We start from the raw sequence: 12,632 nt of genomic DNA on the forward strand, positions 1-12,632 counted from the left end.
CATAGATAGTTCTCAGCATAGATATAGAATAGGTAGATAAAAAATAGATAGTTCTACTACTCCTCATCATCTGAATCCTCCTAGGGTGACACTGCTCCTAGCCTCATGTTGAATTCAGCGGCCGCTTTTCGTGTACGCTTGTCCTCGCGATAGGCGACTCACTCTGCCCTCCTCTTCTCCCTCTCCGCCCTCCTTTGCACGTAGAACTCGCGCTCGTTGATGATGTCATGTGGGAAGCGTTGGCGCCATAGTGCCATGGCTTCCTCGTCCATCTCAGCGATGCCGAGACGATGCTCCCGCCTCCGGTTGTCACAACGATCCTCATCGATGATAAGCCGCGGCAAAGGCGCGAGCTCCTGCGCCCGCTCCTGCGTCGGCACATTGGGGAAGTTCAATGTTCTATGAGGCCACCAGAGGCGCCACGCCGCCGCGTCATACGCGCGGGCGGCCTCGTGCGCGGTGTTGAAATTGCCGAGGCCGAGGCGCATCCCGCGGAACCGGATCTCGGCAGAGAAGCCGCCGGAGGGGCGCGCGTGGACGCCGTGGTATCCCCAAGTTTCCTGGCGACGCGGTGGCATGGTGACACTGCAGCGGCGAGGCGAGAAAGAGCGGGAAGAGAGCGATGGCGAGGCACAGAGCGGGGAGAGAGAAGTGGCAAGGCAGAGAGCGGTGGGGGTGTTAGATTTTATAAAGCGCGTCGGACGCCGCACGCCCAGCCACTTTTTCCCGCACGCGTGATGCTTTCTCGACGTCCCTGATATCTCTACTCTCTTCTCTACCATTATATTTATTTTATATTTAATATTTATCTCTACTTCTCTACTCTTTTTGTCAGCATCCTGGGAACGGGGGTCCCCAGACTTGCCTGCCTGCGGCCCACGGCGTAGCTCTGCCAGTGGCCCCGTACGGCCCATCTTCACCAGCAAACACTCAAGACCCTCACGAGGGGCCGAGCCTCGCGAGGCGGATGACACAAGACCTCCTCGGGGGCGGCCTCACCAGGCTGGCTCACGAGGGGTGGAGAGATCAAGGCAAGGGGCACCTCGCGAGGTTCCAGTGACGCAAGCCATGATGACCGGGGCCAGGCGGGCGCCAGCGCGCGCGGTGTCCTCATTTCCTCTTTGGTGCTAAAGAGGCAAGCGCATGCGAGGAGTCCCGAGGCATCAGGCAAAGGTTTCCATATCAGTGCAAGGAGACCGAGACCAGCAGGACGGCAGGACGGAGGTCGCCGTGGAGCCCAGGACGGCGTCACCACCAGAGCCTTTGGCAGGCGAAGACCACCTTTTGTCAGGATAGCTTGTACTAGCTATCCCCCTTCAAATTGGCCGTTGTGGGATCCCTTCCCGCCTAATATTTGGGAAGAGGACCCGGTCCACTATATATAGGACTAGCCACCACCGTAGGGAGGCATCTCATCTTGGACCAGATCCATTCCACCAAGGCCACCACACAAACTCACCAAGCACAAGAGCACCTCCCCACAAGAGGCTGTTCTTCCCTTGTAACTGTTTATCCTCAGCCTAAGAGGCACTCCACCACACCACACTGGAGTAGGGTATTACACCACATCGGTGGCCCGAACCAGTATAAATCTTGTGTCCCTTTGTTCTGTGAGTTCGACACGCTGAGTCTTGAGATCGCGGTGAAGGCGTGAGCTAGAGGGAGGAGAGATCTTCGTGCTCACCCTAGAGTTCGAACCTCAAAGGTTATGCCGGAACCCGAAATCCAACATTTGGCGTGCCGGGTAGGGCTCTGCCGAAGCTCCACCTCTATGCTTTCTTCATCCAGCTCCATGGCAGACGCCACCCCTCTGGTTAGGCCGGCGGGCGCCTGCGGATGCGCCGCGGGCGTCCGGGCCTTCACAGACACCTTGCGGCAGGTGCGGTGGCCGCGCATGTTCAAGCCAGAGATGCCACCCCGCTACGATGGCAGGGCAGATCCGACGGCCTTCCTGCATGCGTATGAGAAGGCCGTCCTCGAAGCCGGAGCCGACGACCAGGTCATGGCCAACTGGTTCCTCATGGCCCTGGCCGGCGTGCCACGCGCCTGGCTGCTTAGCTTGCCAGGATCTTTGGTGACCTCCTGGGAGGAGCTGCGCGGTCTTTTCGTCATGCGCTTCGCGGCACCGACACCCCTCTTCGTCGAGGCCCTCCTCGGCGACTTGCAAGCACCACCCTCAGACCGTCACACCAAGCCATTCTTTCGCCAGATTGGCGCCGCCTCCGCGCGGGAAGGAGCTCCCTCGGGTTGGGCGGCGCCCAAGGCCAACCTCACCTTCGACACGGGGGATCACCCCGCCACCACCGTCGGCTCGGGCGTGCTCCCAATGTTGTGCACGCCCACCATCTGCAGCGTAGCTGTCACCAAGACCCTCATCGACGGCGGCGTCGGTCTCAACGTGCTCTCTGTGGAGGCTTTCAGCCTTCCTCATGTACCACTCCAACGGCTCCGACCCAGCAAGCCCTTCTCCGGGGTCGGAGGTAGCTCCACCAGCCCCTTGGGGCAGATCCGCCTTCCTGTGACCTTCGGCACCCGCGATAACTACCGCACCGAGCTGATCGACTTAGTCATCGCCCGCATCGGCCTCCCGCACAACGCCATCCTCGAATACCCGGCTCTAGCTCAGTTTATGGCGGAGACCCATCTGGCCTACAACCTCATGAAGATGCCCGGGAGCAAGGACGTCCTCACAGTAGTTGGAGATACCAAGGAGGCTCTAGCGGCGCTCAAGTGTGCCCTCAAAACTGTCGCCGTAGCGCGACCGGCCAACGAGGCCACCCAGGGGTTAAGGAGGCCGCGCCAGCAAAGAAGAAGCAGTTGTTCACTCAAGATCGGGCCGAAACCAAGCAGGTGTCGGTCGAGGAAGATGGGTCCTCAGGAGCCACCTTCACAAGGCGCCAACCTCGACCCAAATCAAGAGGAGGCATTGGTGAGGTTCCTGCGCGTGAATAAGGATGTATTCGCCTGGGAACCCAAGCAGCTGGTAGGGGTCCCAACACGGGTGATCGAGCATCACTTGAGGAGGGTGTGCCCCAATGTGCACCCTGTGAAGCAGAAAGCGCGATGACAATCCGCGGAGAAGCAGTCCTTCATTGTCCAGGAAACCCACAATCTGGAGGCGGTGGGTGTCATTCACGAGGTTCGATACCCTGAGTGGCTGGCGAACCCCATAGTCGTACCGAAGAAAGGTGGGAAGGAGCGCATGTGTGTTGACTTCACCTACCTTAACAAGGCTTGTCCCCAAGACCCGTTCCCGCTCCCGCGCATTGACCAGATCGTCGACTCCACCGCCGAATGCAACCCGTTGTGCTTCCTGGACGCGTTTTTAGGCTATCACCAGATCAAGATGGCAGTGGAGGATGTGGAGAACACGACCTTCCTGACCCCGTGTGTGGTGTATTGCTACACTTGCATGCCATTCGGGCTGCGCAACACAGGAACGACATTCCAACGGCTGATGCACAACACCCTGGGTCAGCAACTCGGGAGGAACGCTGAAGCCTATGTCGACGACATTGTGGTAAAATCTCGGGAGGCGAGAACTTAGATTCAGGACCTGGAGGAGACCTTCACGAGCCTGCGCTAGGTGGACTTGCGGCTCAACCCGGAGAAGTGTGTGTTTGGTGTCCCTTCCAGAAGCTGCTAGGCTTCCTCGTGTCCCACACGGGGATCGAGGCCAACCCGGAGAAGGTCAAGGCGATAGAAGACATGAGCCCACCACAAACCCTCAAGGAGACGCAGAAGCTTGCAGGCTGCGTGACCTCGCTGGGGCGCTTCATCTCCAAGATGGGAGAGCGCGCTCCTCAAGCTGATGAAGAAGAAGGGCCCGTTCGAGTGGACCCCGGAAGCTAACCAAGAATTTCAAGACCTCAAGAGATACCTAACCGATCCTCCAGTGATGGTGGCGTCTCGCCCTCTCGAGCCCCTGGTGCTTTACCTTGCCGCCACTCCCTACTCCACTAGCGCAGCTCTAGTGGCGGTTCGGGAAGAGCGCCAGGCCAAGGGGCTGTCGCGCCGCACCGCACCACCAGCCGAGGTGATACAGGACCCAGAGGGCACCGCAAAGGCTATAGCAATGCCAACGAGTGACTAGGCCCAGCAAGGCGGCGTTCGTGGGGCCAGCAAAGGTCCCAGCAGGCGATCGGGCTCTTGGGTGCTGTCATCTCAGGAGACGCCCCAACTGTCGGCGGGCACAAGCTCCGTTGATGTTCTCGCCCTCGTCGAGCAGCCAGTGTATTTCGTAAGCATGGTGCTGTGAGATGCAAGGGCATGGTACCCCATGCCTCAGAAGCTCTTGCCCGTGCTTTTGGTGGCCTCACGGAAATTGCGACACTACTTCCAAGGTCACCCAATCAAGGTCGTCTCGGCCTACCCACTGGAGAGGGTACTTAGGAGCCCCAACGCTCCTGGAAGAGTCGCCGAATGGAACATCGAGCTGCAAGCATTCCAACTGGAGTTCAGCACAACTAGGGTCATCAAGGGGGCCATGCTCGCCGACTTTATGGCAGAATGGACTGACACCCCGGGTTTTGAAGTAGGCGAGGACCAATCCCTCTCGCCAGGAAGTGAAGCACCAAATGGTTGGGTCATGTATTTCGATGGCGTGTTCACACGCCAGGGCGCGGGGGCTAGAGCAGTGCTCATCTCGCCTACTCAGGACAAGCTCTACTACATCGTGCAGCTCTGCTTCCAGCAAGGCGAGAAGGTCTCCAACAACATCGTGGAGTACGAAGGCCTCATCTCTGGCCTCAAGGCCGCGGTGGCCCTGGGGGTGAAGCGCCTCACCATCAGGGGCGACTCGCAGCTCCTCGTCAACTTCTCCAACAAGGTATATGAGCCGAAGGACGAGCACATGGAGGCATACTATAACACCCCAGATGCAAAACCTTCCTTTTTTGCAATGTATTAATTTTGGTCTTCATCCAATTCCTTGGGTCTATCGTGGTTGGCTTCTTTTGGTTGCTTGGTGTTGTTGTTTTTTTGCATTGCTATGCCATTTCCTTTTATGTATTGCTTTTGTCATCATGTTTGCTTTGTGATCATTTCAAGTGCAGCTTTTGTGCTTCTGGTAATGTTGCATTTTAGCATGCTCATCATCGGCATTGTGTGTTTCATGCATGATCACCCCTTTGCATCCCCCTCCCCTCCTTCTCTTTCTTCTATTTGGCAACTGCCATTTTTCACTCCTCCTTTAATGTTCATCTCTTCCTCACAAATCAAGCATCATGACCCTCACCTCTCTGTCAAGTTTCACCAAATTTGGTTTGGTTGGGATAAATAATGCTTCAAGTTTGAAACTAGTTCGAACTTGGAATATTTTTCTACCTTTAAAAATTCACAAATCAATTTTACTAAATACTACACAATTTCAGGATCCTGAGAATATTTTTATATCTCTCAAACTCCTTCCCAATTCCCCTGTGCTTTTATTTTTGTTTTCTGTCTGAAGAAAATAGAAAAAAAAAAGAGGAAGCAGGAGTGGCAGCAGAGCAACACAGCAGCAGGAACAACCCCCCGGGCATCGGCCTCCCAAGCAGGCCCATCTCGTATGATGCCTTCCCCCTTTTCTCACCCACGCGCCCACGCACCCCCCTCTGCTTCACGCCCACGTGGCCAAGCCGGCCGCAGCTGTCAGCGCCTTACTGTAGCCTCTAACCCGCCGTTTCCCTCTCCTCTCGCCATCGCCATGGGGACCGCGAGCACGAGAGCATGCGAGCTTCGTCCCATCGCCATGGGCCCCTATAAGCTTTTTCCCCTTGCCCTACCTACCCTCTAGGGTTTCCTCTATCTCTCTCCCTGCTGCCGCCAGGCCACCTAACCCTCCAGATCCACTATGCTCTGTCGTGCCCGAACGCATCTGAGAGCGCGGGATCATCGTCGGCGAGCTCTCCGTCGACCCCGGACTTGCCTGCCATGTCCTCCTTCTTCCCTGTCGTTGTCTACGTCCACGACGTCGACTACATGGAGCCGGAACCTGTCGCTGCGTCGTCTTCTTCCTCATCTTCGACTCCGGCCACCGCAGCTATTCGATCACCCTCACTGTCAACTCCGTCCACCTCCCGACCAGTTGAAAGCACAAGTGCACCCTGGGTGGTTTTGTTAATTAATGTCAACATATCTCTTGTTGGACTAACACTTTTACCTAGTATGTTTCAGATAAGTTCAACAATGGAGTGGCATGGACTAGAGGATGTGGAACCCCTTCAAGATGCTAAGGACAAAGGATTGGCTCAAGCTTCAAGATCAAGAATCTACATTTTCTATTTTAGTGATCCAAGATCACATTGAGTCTATAGGAAAAGCCAATACTATCAAGAGGGGATGAGGTGTTGCTTAATGGCTTGCTTGCTCAAAGTGCTTAGTGATATGCTCCAAAACCCTCAACTACCTTCCCACATCCACATATGACCTAAACCAAAAGTCAAACTCGGCCCCACCGATTCTATCTATCCGGCGCCACCGAGTTTCAAATGTCATAGCCACTGCCACAAACCCTAGCAAATCGGTTTCACCGATAGGGATCTCGGTCTCACCGAGATGGGATTGTAATCTCTCTGTGTATGTCCATTACCAAAATCGGTCTCACCGAGTTTGAGCAATTAGTACTACCGAGATTACAATGCAAACCCTCTGGTTAGCTTATTACAAAAATCGGTCCCATCGAGTTTGTGTAATCGGTCACACCGAGATTACGTTATGCCCTAACCCTAACCATATCGGTCCTACCGAGTTGCATCTCAGTCCCACCGAAAATCCTAACGGTCACTAGGTTTGCTAAATCGGTCCGACCGAGTTTAACCATTCAGTCCCATCGAGTTTGGAAAATTGTGTGTAACGGTTCGATTTTGTGTGGAGGCTATATATACCCCTCCACCCACTCTTCATTCGTGGAGAGAGCCATCAGAACATACCTACACTTCCAATACACATTTTCTGAGAGAGAACCACCTACACTTGTGTTGAGGTCAAGATATTCCATTCCAACCATATGAATCTTGATCTCTACCCTTCCCCAAGTTGCTTTCCACTCAAATCTTCTTTCCACCAAATCAAAATCCTGTGAGAGAGAGTTGAGTGTTGGGGAGACTATCATTTGAAGCACAAGAGCAAGGAGTTCATCATCAACACACCATTTGTTACTTCTTGGAGAGTGGTGTCTCCTAGATTGGCTAGGTGTCACTTGGGAGCCTCCAACAAGATTGTGGAGTTGAACCAAGGAGTTTGTAAGGGCAAGGAGATCTCATACTTCGTGAAGATCTACCGCTAGTGAGGCAAGTCCTTCGTGAGCGACGGCCGTGATGGAATAGACAAGGTTGCTTCTTTGTGGACCCTTCGTGGGTGGAGCCCTCCGTGGACTCGCGCAACCGTTACCCTCCGTGGGTTGAAGTCTCCATCAACGTGGATGTACGATAGCACCACCTATCGGAACCACGACAAAAACATCCGTGTCTCCAATTGCGTTTGAATACTCCAAACCCTTCTCTTTACATTCTTGCAAGTTGCATGCTTTACTTTCCGCTGCTCATATACTCATTGCATGCTTGCTTGATATGTATTGTGTTTGTTAAACTTGTGCTTAAACTCCACTTAAACTTAAGAATATTAAAAACTGCAACTTTTGGCACTTAGTGTCTAATCACCCCCCTCTAGACACCTCTTCTCGATCCTTTCAATTGGTATCAGAGCTTTGGTCTCCATTGCCTTGGTTTAAACACCATTGGAGGAAGATGGATGTGTCTACTTTGGGGAGTCTTAGACATAGAGTGCCTATTCTTGATGGAGAGTATTTTAATGAGTGGAAAAGTGAAATGCTTGAGATTTTCAATGAATATCATTTGAACAAGTACATTACTAGCCCTTGTGCACCTCATGTTGATCCTTTGCACCCTACCCTAGATGAAGATATTGACATGATTCGCAATCTTAGAACTGTTGAGCTCATCATTAGAGGCTTGCCTAGAAACTTGATTAGATGTTTGCCTACTCTCAAGTGTGCCTACACCATATGGAGATTTCTTGAGGAATGATTTCCAGATTATTCCTTGAAAAATTTAGATGAAATTCTCCATAAGTCTATTGCCTTGAGTAAGATGAACTCTAGTGATCCTAGCTTTGGTGATTGTCTATTTGAGCTTACCAATCTCATGCGTGCTAAAGGAAATGTTGGAATCATTAGCAATATCATATCCGAAGCTATTAGAATTCATAAAGGTAACAATTGTGATGATCATTTATCTAATGAATTACCCTCTCTAGGAATTGATCAATCACAAGATGATGTTGAACATGGATACTATGATGAAGATGATGATAGTGACTATGATCTTGATGATGCAATGAGGCATTTTGGTCTTATGGCAAATCTTCACGGCTACATGGCTGGAGGAAAGGAATGGGTCCTTGATAGTGGATGTACTGACCATATGACCGGAGATAAAGATATGTTCTGTGAGCTTGCTGAAAACGACGGCCCTCGAAAATATGTCACTTTTGGTGATAATTCAAAGGGTAAGGTGGTTGGCCTTGGTAAGGTGGCCATCTCACATGATAGCTCCATACAAAATGTCATGCTCGTTGAATCCCTTGGATACAATTTACTTTCAGTTTCTAGACTTGCGGATTTCGGTTTCAATGTCTTATTCACTGAAGTAGATTGCCAAGTGTTTCATAGAGACAATCATAAAATGGTCTTTACCGGTATACATAGATGAGATCTTTACATTGTTGATTTCACTAAAAAGGCTCAACCTAGAACTTGCTTAATTACCAAATCTTCTAAAGGCTGGTTGTGGCATAGAAGACTAGGTCATGTTGGTATGCGAAATCTTGATAAGCTTATTAAAGGTGATCATATCCTTGGAATAAAAGATGTCATATTTGACAAGGATAGACTTTGTAGTGCTTGTCAAGCAGGGAAACAAGTTTGAGGAAGTCACCGCATGAAGAACATCATGACCACAAGAAGACCACTCGAGCTACTTCACATGGATCTCTTTGGTCCAAATGCCTACAAGAGTCTCGGTGGTAACTCATTTCGTCTAGTCATAGTTGATGATTTTTCAAGATTTACGTGGGTGTTCTTTCTTGATGACAAATCACAGGTCCAAAAGATCTTCAAAAACTTCGCTAGGAAGGCCCAAAATCAATTTGATGTGAAGATCAAGAAGGTTCGGAGCGACAACGGAACGGAGTTCAAGAATGCAAATGTGGACACCTTTCTTGACGAAGAAGGGATTTCACACGAGTTCTCGGCTATGTACACACCTCAACAAAATGGAGTTGTTGAAAGGAAGAACCGGACTCTTATCGAGATGGCAAGAACGATGCTTGATGAGTACAAAACGCCAAAGCACATTTGGGTGGAAGCGGTTGAGATAGCTTGTCATGCAACAAATCGCTTGTATCTTCACAAGCTACTCGGCAAGACGGCATACGAGCTCCTCACCGGTAACAAACCCCAAGTTGGATACTTTCGAGTATTCGTCTCAAAGTGCTACATTCTTGATAAGCATCATCGTTCTAAATTTGCTCCTAAATCTCATGAAGGTTTCCTACTTGGTTATCGCTCAAACTCTCACACTTACCGTGTCTACAACAATTTCACCCGAAAGGTTGAAGAGACGGTAGATGTGAAGTTTGATGAATCTAACGGCTCGCAAGTAGAGAAATTGCCAATTGATGTAGGAGACAAAGACCCTTCGGAAGCAATTCAAGACTTGTCCATTGGGAAGATTCGTCCAACGGAAGTGAAGGAGAGTACCTCGTCCATTCAAGTGGAAGCTTCTACCTCACGACAAGGTGAACCAAGAGTTGATACGGAAGCATCCACAAGTGGGACACGCCAAGATGAAGAAAACGAGGAAGCGCACCAAGATGAACATCAACAACCTCCTTCTCCACCACGACAAGAGAACGACAACGTCAACAATGAAGAAGGCCAAGAAGAAGCACAAGATGAAGAGGATGTTCCACCCCGACCCCAAGCAAAAGCTTTCACAAGTTCAAGCAAGAATTGCTAAGGATCATCCCGTCGAGCAAATCTACAATGATATCCAAACCGGGAGAATCACTCGCTCTAAAACTCGTTTAGCTAACTTTTGTGAACATTACTCATTCATCTCTAGCATTGAACCTATGAAGGTTGAAGAAAGCATTGGAGGATCTGGACTGGATAAACGCTATGCAAGAAGAGCTACACAACTTTGAGAGAAATCAAGTGTGGACATTGGTCGAGAAGCCCGACAACAACCACAACATCATTGGTACCAAATGGGTGTTTTGCAACAAGCAAGATAAAGATGGACAAGTGGTTCGCAACAAAGCATGTCTCGTCGCCCAAGGCTACACACAAGTTGAAGGTATGGACTATGGTGAGACATATGCTCCCGTTGCTAGACTTGAGTCCATTCGCATCTTACTTGCTTATGCTAATCACCATGATATCACCTTGTACCAAATGGACATTAAAAGTGCTTTTCTAAATGGAAAAATTGAGGAAGAAGTTTATGTTAAGCAACCTCCCGACTTCGTCAATCCTAAGAAACCTAATCATGTTTACAAACTTCACAAAGCCCTTTATGGTCTTAAACAGGCTCCTAGAGCATGGTATAAATGCTTGACCAAGTTCCTTATTGAAAAAGGCTTTGAAATTGGTAAAATTGATTCTACTCTTTTTACTAAAAGGGTTAATGGAGAACTATTTGTGTGCCAAATTTATGTTGATGATATCATATTTGGTTCAACTAACCCTCATTTTAGTGAGAAGTTTGGAAAGCTAATGTCGGAGAAGTTTGAGATGTCTATGATGAGTGAACTCAAATTCTTTCTCGGTTTGCAAATCAAGCAAACTAAGGAAGGTACCTTTGTCTCTCAAACGAAGTACACCAAGGACTTATTCAAGAAGTTCAATATGCAAGAATGCAAGGGTATGACTACACCCATGCCTACTAGTGGACATCTTGATTTGACCAAAGATGGTGAACCGGTTGATCAAAAGGTTTATCGCTCTATGATTGGTTCATTGTTATATCTATGTGCCTCTCATCCCGATGTTATGCTAAGTGTGTGCATGTGTGCACGATATCAAGCTGCTCCTAAAGAGTGTCATCTTAAGGCTGTGAAAAGGATAGTGAGATACCTAATCCATACACCAAATTTTGGCATTTGGTATCCTAAGAGGTCCTCTTTTGATCTTGTTGGCTACTCCGATTCGGACTATGCCGGAGACAAGGTTGATAGAAAATCCACTTCGTGTACTTGTCAATTCCTTGGTAGATCTCTTGTGTCTTGGTCTTCCAAGAAACAAAACTCGGTATCCTTATCCACCGCCGAAGCGGAATACATTGCCGCTGGTTCATGTTGCGCTCAATTACTTTGGATGACCCAAAATCTTAAAGATTATGGGATATATGTGAAACATGTTCCATTGCTATGTGACAATGAAAGTGCTATTAAGATTGCTCACAATCCCGTGCAACATTCTCGAACTAAGCATATTGAAGTTCGTCATCATTTCATTCGAGATCATGTTGCAAAAGGGTACATTAACCTTAAGCATGTTCGCACCGATAAGCAATTGGCGGATATATTCACTAAACCACTTGATGAGAAAGTTTTTTGCAGGTTTAGAGGTGAATTGAACATCATTCATGCTTCAAACTTGGAGTAGGAACTCCATTTGATACATGCGGGGCATGAGCCTATGACTAATCCTCGATATTTCTCTTATGATGCTATTCATATGTCTTGGATATATTTGTACCTTGCATGGTATCCAACCCGTGTAGGTACTTGGATGAATCTAAATCTATGAGATTGCCACACACTCACATCTTGAGCAATTTCTACATCACCGAGTCTCTACACAATGGTGGTTGAAGACAAGGAAGCACGAAACCATTCAAACATATCCTTTGGCAAATTCTATGTTGAGTCTCATGATTGTCATTTTTGATACACAAGTGCTCTTCCTTGCAAAGCTAACCCATGTAGGTATATGAACTCAAATTCCAAGTGGTGCTCCCAACCCTTGATGAACTACATCAACCTTGAGCAGCCCACACAAGTTCAACTACATGATCAAGATCAACACCACCACCCAAGGTATGTTATTCCATCTTAGAGAAGCTTTACTCCAAGTCATGAGCCAAAGCAACTCGACAAGATGTGAATACATCAAGATGCTTAAACGGAAAATGTTAACCCCATTTTGAGCTTAAACGATGAGTATGACCTATGATCAAGTGCTCTCACTTGACTCCTAAGTCAATATACTCTAACATAGGTGACTTTGTCACCGACCATTTCTAGATGAAGTTCTCTAGTGTTTCTCCGTGCTTTTGCATTTGCATATTTGTTTCCCCTTTTCAAAAAAACAAAAACAAAAAAACTTCATCTAGAACTTTTAGTTTCTTTCCTTTCCTTTTTGTTCTACATTTTCTGCATCCAATTCATTGCAAATCCTTCAGTAAATTCCTTGCATATCCTTGTGAGATTTTACTTGTCTAGTGAGCTGAGGTGACAAGTGGTTTCACTCTAATGAACTCGGTCACACCGGTTTGTTCTCTTCGGCCCAACCGAAATCTTTCGGTGCAACCGAAGCACACAACTCGGAGTCACCGATTCCACCACAG

This window comes from Triticum dicoccoides, chromosome 7A, assembly GCF_002162155.2.
Source record: "Triticum dicoccoides isolate Atlit2015 ecotype Zavitan chromosome 7A, WEW_v2.0, whole genome shotgun sequence".
Classification (NCBI taxonomy): domain Eukaryota; kingdom Viridiplantae; phylum Streptophyta; class Magnoliopsida; order Poales; family Poaceae; genus Triticum; species Triticum dicoccoides.